Here is an 11,705-nt window from a genome sequence, read left to right as displayed (position 1 = left end):
CTTCGCTTTGTTTCCCCTTAGAAAGAAGGTCATAATTCTCCAATTCCAGCACCTATCAAAAGACTAGACCTTACCCAAGTCAAGCTTCCATTCAATTAAGCACCAAAGGAGAATAAATTCCAGCACTAAATTAGAGGTCAAGGAACAAAAGCAAGAAACAATTTAATTGAATAAAACAGTACCACCAAAAGGAGTTAGATTATGACAACTAGAAAGAGGTCCAAGAAATATTAAGCAAGCAAATAATAGGTACTCAATTAAAGGTAGGCACACAAAAGAATTCCTAAGAATGGCACTAGAATTAGATTACAAAATAAAAAACAGCACCACTGGAAAATGTTGTGGCCAGAAACGTGTTTTTCCCCAATTTATGCTGAGTTGTGTTTTGAAGATATGATTCTGAAATTTGATATGCAAGATATTCAAGATCTTAGCTAAAATCTGGCTTTGGAATCACTCAAAACGCATGCACCATTTTTTTTAATAAATTTTGCAATTTTGGTGTTCAGTTACGCCAGCTGTAGCACCTCAGATTTGCACACTGATTTTAAAAGATTTATCGTTGTTTTTCTATTGATTCTTTTGAACTAATTCTTTTTTTGTCCTTTCTATAACACTTCAAACTTGCATATTCCAGAGAATCAAAATTTTCATATGAGTGAAAATATTTTTCTGGAACAAAACAGCCAGCATAGAGAGAGTGAAACAGGGGATGCTGGAAAAACTGGAAAAAACAGCAAGATACCAAAATTTAAACACAATGGAATTGAGAAAAGGAATTTGTGTAAGATCTAAACACAAATAGGAACTGAAACTAAAATTAAAAAGGCACCAAAAGATCAAATGAACAGCAGATTCAAAGCAAAAGCATATACCCAAAATCAAGAAACAATCAAGCCAATCAAAGGACTACTATGAATTGATGACATTGTGGATTAACATGACTTGACAAAACATATATGGATTCAGAAATTAAAGACTCAAAGAGCATAATATGAACCAAATTAAAAGTGTAATAAAGACTCAAAAACCTAAAAGAAAACAGCAACTCAAAGGTGTATGGAATCATATCACAATTTGGACAAGAATTGTTCAAGATCAATCGAACAAAGTGCACCGGTTGGATCTTCCAAATAGCACACCAAAACAAATTAAAATGTAAAAAAAACAGTAAGACAATTATGGAAATAAGATGAACAACATGAAATAAAAATGAAAAGACCAAGAACAACTCATCTTGAAGAACCTAAGCTCATGATACCAAATGATGGCAAATTCATGAAGTTCTTCTTGAATCATGTAAGAGAAGGTGCGGAAGCCATGGGTGTGTGTGTGCAAGATCCTCCTAAGAGTGATGTTGATCTTGAAGGTGCATGATGTGTATGAACATTGGAAGGTTCGGCCAGCCCAAGGAAAGGTGAAGGATGTGAAGTTTAGAACCTAGAATTCTAGGGAGAAGCAAAGCTTGGCACAAAATGGCAGCATAACTTTACTCACAATAAACTTGGAAAATACAAGAGATGGCCTCCCTATTTATAAGCTATAGGGCCGTAAAAGCTAAGCTAATGTCTAATGAAATAAAAGCCAAATGAAATGCAAATCACAAAGCACATGGCACATGTGCTCATGACCGGCCAAGCAAGAGAGATTCTAGAATGTTCACTCAATTATGCTTTCTACACTACTCTAATTACTAAGCACCCCTAATGGGCCTCCATGTAACATGTACAAGGCTTTCTCTCTTCCATCCGTGGCTTCATTCAATTGGGCGTGAATGTGCTTAGCCATTGACCTTGTAATAGGGCCTAGACGGTCTAGGTCTCCTCCTAGACGCTCCATGTGTAGCCTCCCCTCTTCACGTCCTAGACGCTCCTTCCTTGAGTCTAGACGCTCATCACGGTCTAGCTTTGGGTATTGGCTTCCATGGTGGGATGTGCTTGGCCCTCATCCATCAGGTTTGCAGATAACCGAGTAGAGGTACGTGGCTACCTGGAGCTGAGGACGACGTTCACTGATGGAGCGGCATCACGCACCGAGAGCATCCGATACTTGGTGGTAAACGCCAACTCAGCTTACAACATTTTGTTAGGCAGACCTGCCTTAAACATATTAAGGGCGGTGTCCTCCACACGCCTCATGAAGATGAAGCTACTAGATCTTGGCGGCAAGGTGATTGTGATCAAGTCAGATCAAGAAGAGGCCCGTAAGTGCTATGAAAATAGCCTGAAGACAAAGAGAGGCGTGGTCATGGTAATTGAGCGGCCACTCGTTTCAGATTCGCAAATGGAGTTAGAGCTGTTGGAAGAGGCGACGCCAGCGAAGTCCACGCCCGTCGAAGCTGCACCAGTAGGGGCGATGCCTATAGAAGATGCACATACAGAAGGAAGATACGGCGATGCCTCGCCGATGGAAGGAGTATGCGGAGAGGCCTCGCCCGCAGAAGAAGAGCCAAAGGAGGCGATGCCCGACGCATCCTTTGGGGCGACGCCTATGGAAGAGGACTCCATGAAGGAGTCTCGCTTAGAGAACGCGCAGAGTGAGGAACCCCAACCGTTAGACATTGTGCTGGAAAGACTAATAGGGGGAAAGGTGTTCAAATTAGGACGTTTCCTGAGTCAGGAGGAACGAGAACAGATAGCTGCGGTGATCTCGCGGCACCTAGATGCATTCGCGTGGACTGCGGCAGACATGCTAGGCATCGACCCAGATTTTTTGTGCCACCGTCTTATCGTGGACGCCAAGGTTCACCCTGTGAGACAAAGAAGGAGGAAGTTCAACGAAGAGCGATGTCTCGTCGTGAAGGAAGAAACACAAAAGCTGCTCAGCGCTGGACACATCTGGGAGATACAATACCCCGAGTGGTTAGCCAATGTAGTTCTAGTGAAGAAGGCGAATGGGAAGTGGAGGATGTGCGTTGATTTCACAGATCTGAACAAGGCATGCCCTAAAGATTCGTACCCACTGCCCAACATCGACGCATTAGTGGATAGCGCCTCGGGTTGCAAGATGCTGAGTTTCTTAGATGCATTCTCAGGTTACAATTAGATCAGGATGCATCCCAGGGAGGAGAGCAAAACGACGTTCATGACAGAAATGTGCAGCTACTGTTATAAGGTGATGCCGTTTGGTTTGAAAAATGCAGGCGCCACCTACCAGAGGCTGATGGACAAGGTCCTTGCACCCATGCTGAGAAGGAACGTGCAGGCCTACATAGATGACATGGTGGTAACTTCGCACGAAAGAGGGAACCATGCAGCTGATCTGGAAGAGCTATTTGCTACCATATCGAAGTATCACCTCAAGTTAAACCCAGAAAAGTGCGTTTTTTGGCGTGGAGGCGGGAAAGTTCTTAGGTTTCATGCTCACAGAGAGGGGGATAGAGGCGAACCCTGACAAGTGTGTAGCCATCATCGCCATGAGGAGCCCAACCTCAGTAAAAGAAGTCCAACAACTGACGGGGCGAATGGCAGCATTATCGAGATTCGTATCTGTTGGAGGAGAGAAGGGCCACCTTTACTTCCAATGCCTCAAAAGGAATAGCCGTTTCGCATGGACAGGTGAGTGTGAAGCAGTGTTTCTCAAGTTGAAGGAGTACTTGGCGATGCCACCTGTGCTTTGCAAGCCACAAGTAGGCGTCCCCCCCCCCTCCGCTTATACTTTGTGGTAACTGAGTGGGGCATTAGTTTTGTGCTGGTCCAGGAACAAGACCAAGTGCAGAAGCCCATCTACTTCGTGAGCAAGGCCTTGCAAGGCCTAGAATTGAGGTACCAGTCACTAGAGAAGGCGACGCTAGCGGTAGTATTCTCAGCACGTAGGCTTCGCCACTATTTCCACAGCTTCACGGTGGTGGTGATGACAAACCTCCCCATCCAGAAGGTACTTCAAAAGCTAGATGTAGCAGGGAGGATGGTTCGTTGGGCGGTAGAGCTATCGGAATTCGATATCCAGTATGAACCCAGGGGTCCATCAAAGGGCAAGTCTACGCTGACTTCGTGGCAGAACTTTCACCAGGGGGAGACCCTCAAGAGGTGGAGCTAGGGTCATAGTGGATGCTCTTAGTGGACGGATCCTCCAACCATCAAGGGAGTGGCGCTGGAATAATCTTGGAGGGGCCTAACGGAGTGTTGATCGAGCAAGCTTTACGCTTCACCTTGAAGGCAAGCAACAACCAGGCGGAGTACGAAGCATTGATCGCTGGGATGCTTTTGGCTAAAGAAATGGGTGCGCAGAGCCTCCTGGCAAAGAGTGACTCCCAGTTGGTCACAGGACAAGTAACAGGGGAGTACCAGGCAAAGGATCCACAGATGGCTACGTACTTAAGGTATGTCGAAGTATTGAAAAGAGCCTTCGCTGCGTTTGAGCTGGTGCATGTCCCCAAGGAGCAGAATGTCAGAGCTGACCTGCTCGCCAAGCTGGCCAGCTCAGGCAAGGCGGGAAGGCAGAGGACTGTAATCCAAGAGACCCTCAAAACGCTGCGAAAGTTTGTTGCAGACAACAGGGTGGACGTTCTTCACATTAGTACAACAAGAGGAAAACCAAGGAGTCATCGCTCTTTGAGCCAGGATACGGCAAGGGAACCCTACATCAGTACTTATGCGACCTCGCCAGAAGAAGAACAAGGTGCACATGTATGTGCTTTAGAGGAAGGCGACACATGGATGACCTCTTACAGGCGATACCTAGCGGACGGAATCCTCCTAGCGGAGCCGGAAGAGGGCAAGAAGATTAAGAGGAACGCTACAAGATACACCTTAGTAGATGGGATATTATTCAGACACAGGTTTACGCACCCCATCTTGACGTGCGTAAGCGGCGACGAATGGACTAGGATAATGGCTGAGATCCACGAAGGTATTTGGGGGAGCCACGTGGGAGGAAGATCCTTGGCATCCAAGGTAATACGCGCAGGGTTTTTCAGGCCAACAGTAAGAGAGGATTGCGTGCGATACACCCAGCATTGCAAGCAGTGTCAGATGCACGCTGACTGGCACAAGGCGCCGCCAGAGGAACTGAGATCCATATACAGCCCATGGCCTTTCCATACTTGGGGAATTGATATTGTTCCAGCCGGTTGACCAGGGTCGTCTTCGTGCATGGCTTGTCCTCACGAGCCATAGCACCTTTGTTCTGCTCCATCTGTGAATACCTGAAAAGAAGTGAACAAAGGGGCGCCCTCACGACCGTTTGCACTCCGACGATCAAGTCAGCTAGCGAGAAACATCAAAAGGTGACACACCCTCTGAAGGTGGTCGAAAACTATACTGAATGACTGAAACTGTGTTGTCCTAATCGTCTAGTGCACACAGTGGGTATGCAGCAGAACAACTAGGGTTTATGCTCTGTGTAATGCTATGAGAATTAGGTCAAAACTCGGATCCCCCTTCAAATGCCTCAAGGTCCCTTTTTATCCATCTCTCGTGTTTAAAACGCGTTAAAGCGCATTGAAAGCGTATAAAAATATTCCTTGGAACGTTCGAATCTTAACTGAATTAGCGCGTACCTTGGCAAAATTTCATTGAAACATTTAATGAGCACGTGCTTATTGCCACGTGCTCTTCTGACTTGATCGTTATTCTGCGTTGATGGTCCCTCAGCGCCGCAACCCAACTTAGGGTTATTCCATTGTGTGAGCCCTCTTTCCTCGAAGTGCTTCTGGCGCGTGGGTGACTTCCTGGGTGTCAACTCATGCGCCCCAGCCTCTAGTCACTCTCCTTGGGAGAATATCTACCTTTCTCTTGCACCATGCACGTGGTTCTCTTCTGGGCGTGGCCTCCTCATGGGTCGTATCTGTCCCAAGGTTCCCTAGCGGTGGCGCGGGTACTTCACGAGTCAGGTTACTCCTTACTGGTACTAGAACTTATGGCTTTGAAGCCACCTTTCTCTTCTCTTCATTGTTGTTCTGAGCCTCCGGGGCCCGAGACTTCCTCACGGTATTACCCCCTCCATGGTCTTTCCTGCCCATGGGTATCGGGGGGTCACACCGTCGATGTCTTAACTTTGACTATTTCTTAACTTGGTGACGCCTTAAGCTGGCGACGCCTTAGCCTGGCGGCGCCTCTCTGGGGCGACGCCTTTGCGAGGCGACACCTTTCTTAGGCGATGCCTTTGCGAGGCGACGCCTTTCTTGGGCGATGCCCCAAGCGGTCAACCTGTTGACCTTTCTTCCCTTCTTTGGGGCCCTCGAGCGGTCCTACCATGTGTTGACTTTGACTTTGACTTTTGGTCAACGCCCCAGGACGGTACAGATATCTTATGATGGCATTTTTCTTGAAGGCCTTCTTGAATCATGTAAGAAAATGGTGCGGAAGCTATGGAGGTGTGTGTGCAAGATCCTCCTAAGAGTGATGTTGATCTTGATGGTGCATGATAGGTATGAACATAGGGAGGTTCGGCCAGCCCAAGGAAAGGTGAAGGATGTGAAGTTTAGAGCCTAGAGTTCTAGGGAGAAGCAAAGCTTGGCACAAAATGGCAGCATAACTTTACTCACAATAAACTTGAAAATACAAGGTGTAGGCTCCTCCTTTTATAGGCTAAGGAGGACCATAATGCAACCCTAATGCTAGCTAAATGAAATGTAAATGTGAAGCACATGGGTGCACATGGCACATAGGTGCACATGGCACATGGGTGCACAAATGAGCACATGGGGAGGGGTGTGTCTAGTTTTTATGTTCACCACCTCCATGGGCTTTCTAGACCGGCCTTGGTAAATTTAGAGGTTTTTTTAGAAACTCTAAGTTTACCTAGGTTGGTGTTTTAGGTTCCAAAATTAATTCTAAGAAAATTACAAATAAAGTTCCTATGCTAATTTTGACAAGAAATTAAAGTCTACTCTACACTAGAGTTTATGGCATTTGAACATGTAAAAGAACGTCTTCTTGGATCCTCTTGGCCATAACTCTATGGTTGGCCCAAATCTACCCTTTGGTGGGCTTGCAAGTGGGCTTGTGCTTGGGCCTCTTCCATCATCCCCTCCCTCTTGAGAAGGATTTGTCCTCAAATCCATTGCTTCTTCTTCTTCTTCATGGCTAGGGGAATGGATGTGGCTGGATGGTGTCCAACATCTCCTTCTCCTTGAGAAGATCTATCCTCAGATCTAGAGATTTGATCTCGGATAGCAGCCTCTTGCTTCTTCAACTATGCTTGCCCTCCCGGATCAAACGTCCACCTAGGGGAATTATCAAATAAAGCAAATGAGTTAGTTGAAGCAGTTATATACAAATCAATTTTATGAATCAAAGGCGTATGGAATCCTATCACAAATTGCACAAGAAATTGTTCAAGATCAATTGAACAAAAGTGCTTCGGTTGGATCTTCCAAAAAGCACACCAAAACAAATTAAAAGGCAAAAAACAGCAAGACAATTATGGAAATAAGATAAACAACATGAAATAAAGAAGAACTAGAAATGAAAAGACCAAAAGCAACTCATCTTGAAGAACCCAAGCTCATGATACCAAATGATGCCATTTTTCATGAAGGTCTTCTTGAATCATGTAAGAAAATGGTGCGGAAGCTATGGAGGTGTGTGTGCAAGATCCTCCTAAGAGTGATGTTGATCTTGAAGGTTTATGATAGGTATGAACATAGGGAGGTTCGGCCAGGCCAAGGACAGGTGAAGGATGTGAAGTTTAGAGCCTAGAGTTCTAGGGAGAAGCAAAGCTTGGCACAAAATGGCAGCATAACTTTACTCACAATAAACTTGAAAATACAAGGTGTAGGCTCCTCCTTTTATAGGCTAAGGAGGACTGTTCCGTCCAGTTGACTGGAACGTCTTCGTGCGCGACCTCAATCGTTAGCTAGGGACTCCTTCCCACTGGTTACCTGTGGATTCCTGCAAAAAAGAGGACAAAGGGGGCGCCCTAGCGGCCGTTTGCACTCCGACGCTCAAGTCAGCCAGCAAGAAACACCAAAACTGTGCACCTCCGTATCTGAGCACCGCGTGTGGCACTCTGAAGGTGGTAAAAAGAACTGTGTATTGTGTGTATATTCTCGCTCTGGCAAACAACCTCTATTCCAGTCCCTTGTGCGTAACCTCACGACTTCGAGTAAGCAACTGGAGTGTCTTCTGGGAAAATTTGCCAAAACGTCCAACCCCGTTCCCAACATTCTCCGCGCTATTTAAACTACCCAAGCATTTAAAGCGCCTTAAAGCGCTTTTAATCACAAACGTAACGCGCTCAATCAAAGCGTCTAATTAGAAAACGTAGCGCATTTAAGACGTTGAAACGCTTGGGAGCCATTATAGTACCTGAACCCTCGAAACGGAAACTGTATTGAATGACTTTAATTACCTGGCACCTGACTAAAGGGTGTTTCTATTCTGACATGGCTGTCGTACACGTGGAGGGCCTCACGACGCTATGACCCCATCTGGGGGCGTTTCTGCCCATTTGGGGACGTTTCTACGTGTGAGTCCTCCTGCCTGGGAGTGCTACTGCGCTAGGGGTGACTTTTTGGGTGCCAACTCATGCCCCCAATCATCTAGTCACTCACTTTGAGAGCGTATCTGCCTTCCTCTTGTACCCTGCACCCGGCTACCCTGGGCGTGACCTTCCTCTTGAGTCGTATCTGTCCCAAAGGCATCTCTGGGGCGGCAGGGGTACTTCACGAGTCAGGCTGCCCTACACTGGTGTTGTTACTATGGCCTTGAAGCCACCTTTCTCTTCTCCCTATCACTCTCCCGGATCATCGGGACCTGAGGCCTTCCCACGGCGTCGCTCCCTCCATGGTCTTTCCTACCCATGGGCATCGGGGAACCACACTGTGATTGCCTTGCTTTAGTAATGTTTGATCTGGCGACGCCCTGGTTGGGCGACGCCTTCACCTAGGCGACGCCTTGTGACGCCTCTTCTCGACGACGCTGACACTTGGCGTCTCTCCACCTAGGCAACGCCTTGCGTTGACTTTAACTCCTGATGTTGACTTTGACCTTGACTTAGTCAACGCCCGGATACGGGACGGTACAAGGACCATAATGCAACCCTAATGCTAGCCAAATGAAATGTAAATGTGAAGCACATGGGTGCACATGGCACATGGGTGCACAAATGAGCACATGGGGAGGGGTGTGTCTAGTTTTTATGCTCACCCCTTCCACGGGCTTTCTAGACCGACCTTGGTAAATTTAGAGGTTTTTTTAGAAACTCTAAGTTTACCTAGGTTGGTGTTTTAGGTTCCAAAATTAATTATAAGAAAATTACAAATAAAGTTCCTATGCTAATTTGGACAAGAAATTAAAGTCTACTCTACACTAGAGTTTATGGCATTTGAACATGTAAAAGAACGTCTTCTTGGATCCTCTTGGCCATAACTCTATGGTTGGCCCAAATCTACCCTTTGGTGGGCTTGCATGTGGGCTTGTGCTTGGGCCTCTTCCATCATCTTAGGCCCGTTCCCATTGGCGATAAGACAGATGAAGTACTTGATCGTTGCCATCAAATACTTCACCAAGTGGATAGAGGCCGAATCAGTGGCACAGATCACCACGCACTAGGTACAACACTTTGTTTGGAAGAACATTGTGTGTCGTTTCGGGGTGCCAAGGCGTCTCATTTCAGACAATGGCACCCACTAGGCCAACAGTTGGGGAAGCTATGTACAGAGGCGGGAATCAAGCAGGTGTTTGCATCAGTCGAACTCCCCCAGACGAATGGCCAGGTCGAGTCAGCAAACAGAGTTTTGTTGAGAGGTTTGAAGCGCAGATTAGAGAAGGCTAAAGGGGCGTGGGCAAAAGAAGTACCAAGAATCGTATGGGCTTACTACACCACACCTCAATCTTCCACCATGGAGACGCCTTTCAGCTTAGTGTATGGGTCGGACGCCATGATCCCAGTAGAAATCCACGAGAGCTCGCCTCGTTTCCTAGGTTTCGTGGCAGAAGAGTCCAATGAAGAAAGGAAGGTGAACCTGAATCTGATAGACGAAGCCAGAGAAGAGGGGAGAATTAAAGCTAAAGCTATGAAGAGAAGAGTAGAGCGTTAGTACAACTCTAAGGTGAAGCTGCGACAATTCCAGGTTGGTGATCTGGTCATGAGGAAGGCTCATCCTTACGAGTTGGAAAACAAGTTGTCTCACAAGTGGACTGGACCGTTCAGAGTAACCAAAGCCAAAGGGAATGGTTCGTATAAGTTAGAAACTCTAGAAGAGGGCCCCATCCCACGTAGTTGTAATGCGGCTAATTTAAAATTTTATTTCAGTTGAAATTTTGTAAAGGGGACAATCTTTTTCGCTCCCGGGGGTTTTTTAATGAGGTCACCCAAATAAAGAAAAGAAAAGTTTAAGATATTTCTGCCTTAATTTTTCCCTTTCTTGTAAGAACAAAGATCGAAGATCAAAGAAACAGAGACAAAGATAAGGCGTCGCCAAGGTAAGGCACCGCCCAGATAAGGCGTCACCTAGGTAAGGCGTCGCCAAGATGAGGCGTCGCCTAAGTAAGGCGTCGCCAAGATGAAGGGTCGTCAAGATAAGGCGTCACCAAGGTAGCGCCACCAAGATGAGGCGTCGCCAAGATAGTGACGCCACGATAAGGCGTCACCGGAAGAAGGCGTCGCCGGAAGTAGGCATCGCCAGATAAAGAAGCGGGAGTCAGATGCAAAGCAAGATAATAGGTATGTTGAGTACAAGTTAAAAATCCGGGAGCCTAGTCCTTGAGTAGGGGTTAAGGGATTCCTTCGGGATGCCCCCTCCTCAAGTATGAATAGCTAGCCCCGGTACCAGATGTCAGTATGAGTTAAAATCCGGGCGCCTAGTCCTTGAGTAGGGGCAAAGGGATTCCTTCGGGACACCCCCTCCTCAAGTATGAATAGCTAGCCCCGATACCAGATATCAGTATAAGTTGAAAACCGGGCGTCTAGTCCTTGAACAGGGGTTAGAGGATTCCCTCGGGACGCCCCCTCCTCAGGTATGAATAGTTAGCCTCGGTGTCAGATGTTAAGATATAAGATGAAATCCGGGTGCCTAGTCCCCGAGCAGGGGTTAAGGGATTCCTCCGGGACGCTCCCTCCTCAGGTATGAATAGCTAGCCCCGGTACCTGATGTTTAGACACCTCGCGAGGAAGTGGTGGGGGGCGCTTCCTTCGAGTGTGGGCATCAAAGGCTAGGTTAGCTTGGTGTTTTAGAAACCCCATGGATGATACGGTACTGTTGTATAGGCCTCTTCATGGGCGTGGGCACCATAGCGCGATTTTCTGCCCCAGGTGTTTAGACACGCTGAGGACACCCAGAGCAGGTCTCTCCTCGAGCGCGGACGCCCAACACAGGTGAGATAAGCCCTCTGCACCTTTGAGCAATGTTGAGGCCATAGATTAGATAAGTCCTCCTCACCCTCGAGCAACGTTGAGGCACCAGAAATGAACAGATATAGTCCTCCCTTGCCTTTGAGCGATGTTGAGGCCATAAAAGAGATCAAATCCTCTTTCTCCTTTGCGTAATGACGAGGCAGGCGACGCCTTCATAAGGAAGATTCCTCGCAGATAGAAAGGCCAAGTGGAGTTCTAAGTGAAGAGATCAGGAGAAGGGTATGCACCGCTACTCAGAAGGGAAGAATGAAAAGAGAAGGTCACGTACTACCTAAAGAGTTAAAGACAAGGCAAAGAAGCGATGCATCGAAAGTAAGTACTAGTTACGCCTTTGATTTAGTAAAGCAAGCGATAAACAGAGAAGCTAAAGGTGCACGAGGATGTAAAGATAAAGCTCGAATAAA

Source organism: Phaseolus vulgaris, chromosome 11 (genome assembly GCF_051622355.1).
Source record: "Phaseolus vulgaris cultivar YP4 chromosome 11, ASM5162235v1, whole genome shotgun sequence".
Lineage (NCBI taxonomy): Eukaryota > Viridiplantae > Streptophyta > Magnoliopsida > Fabales > Fabaceae > Phaseolus > Phaseolus vulgaris.
This window is presented reverse-complemented; position numbering follows the sequence as displayed.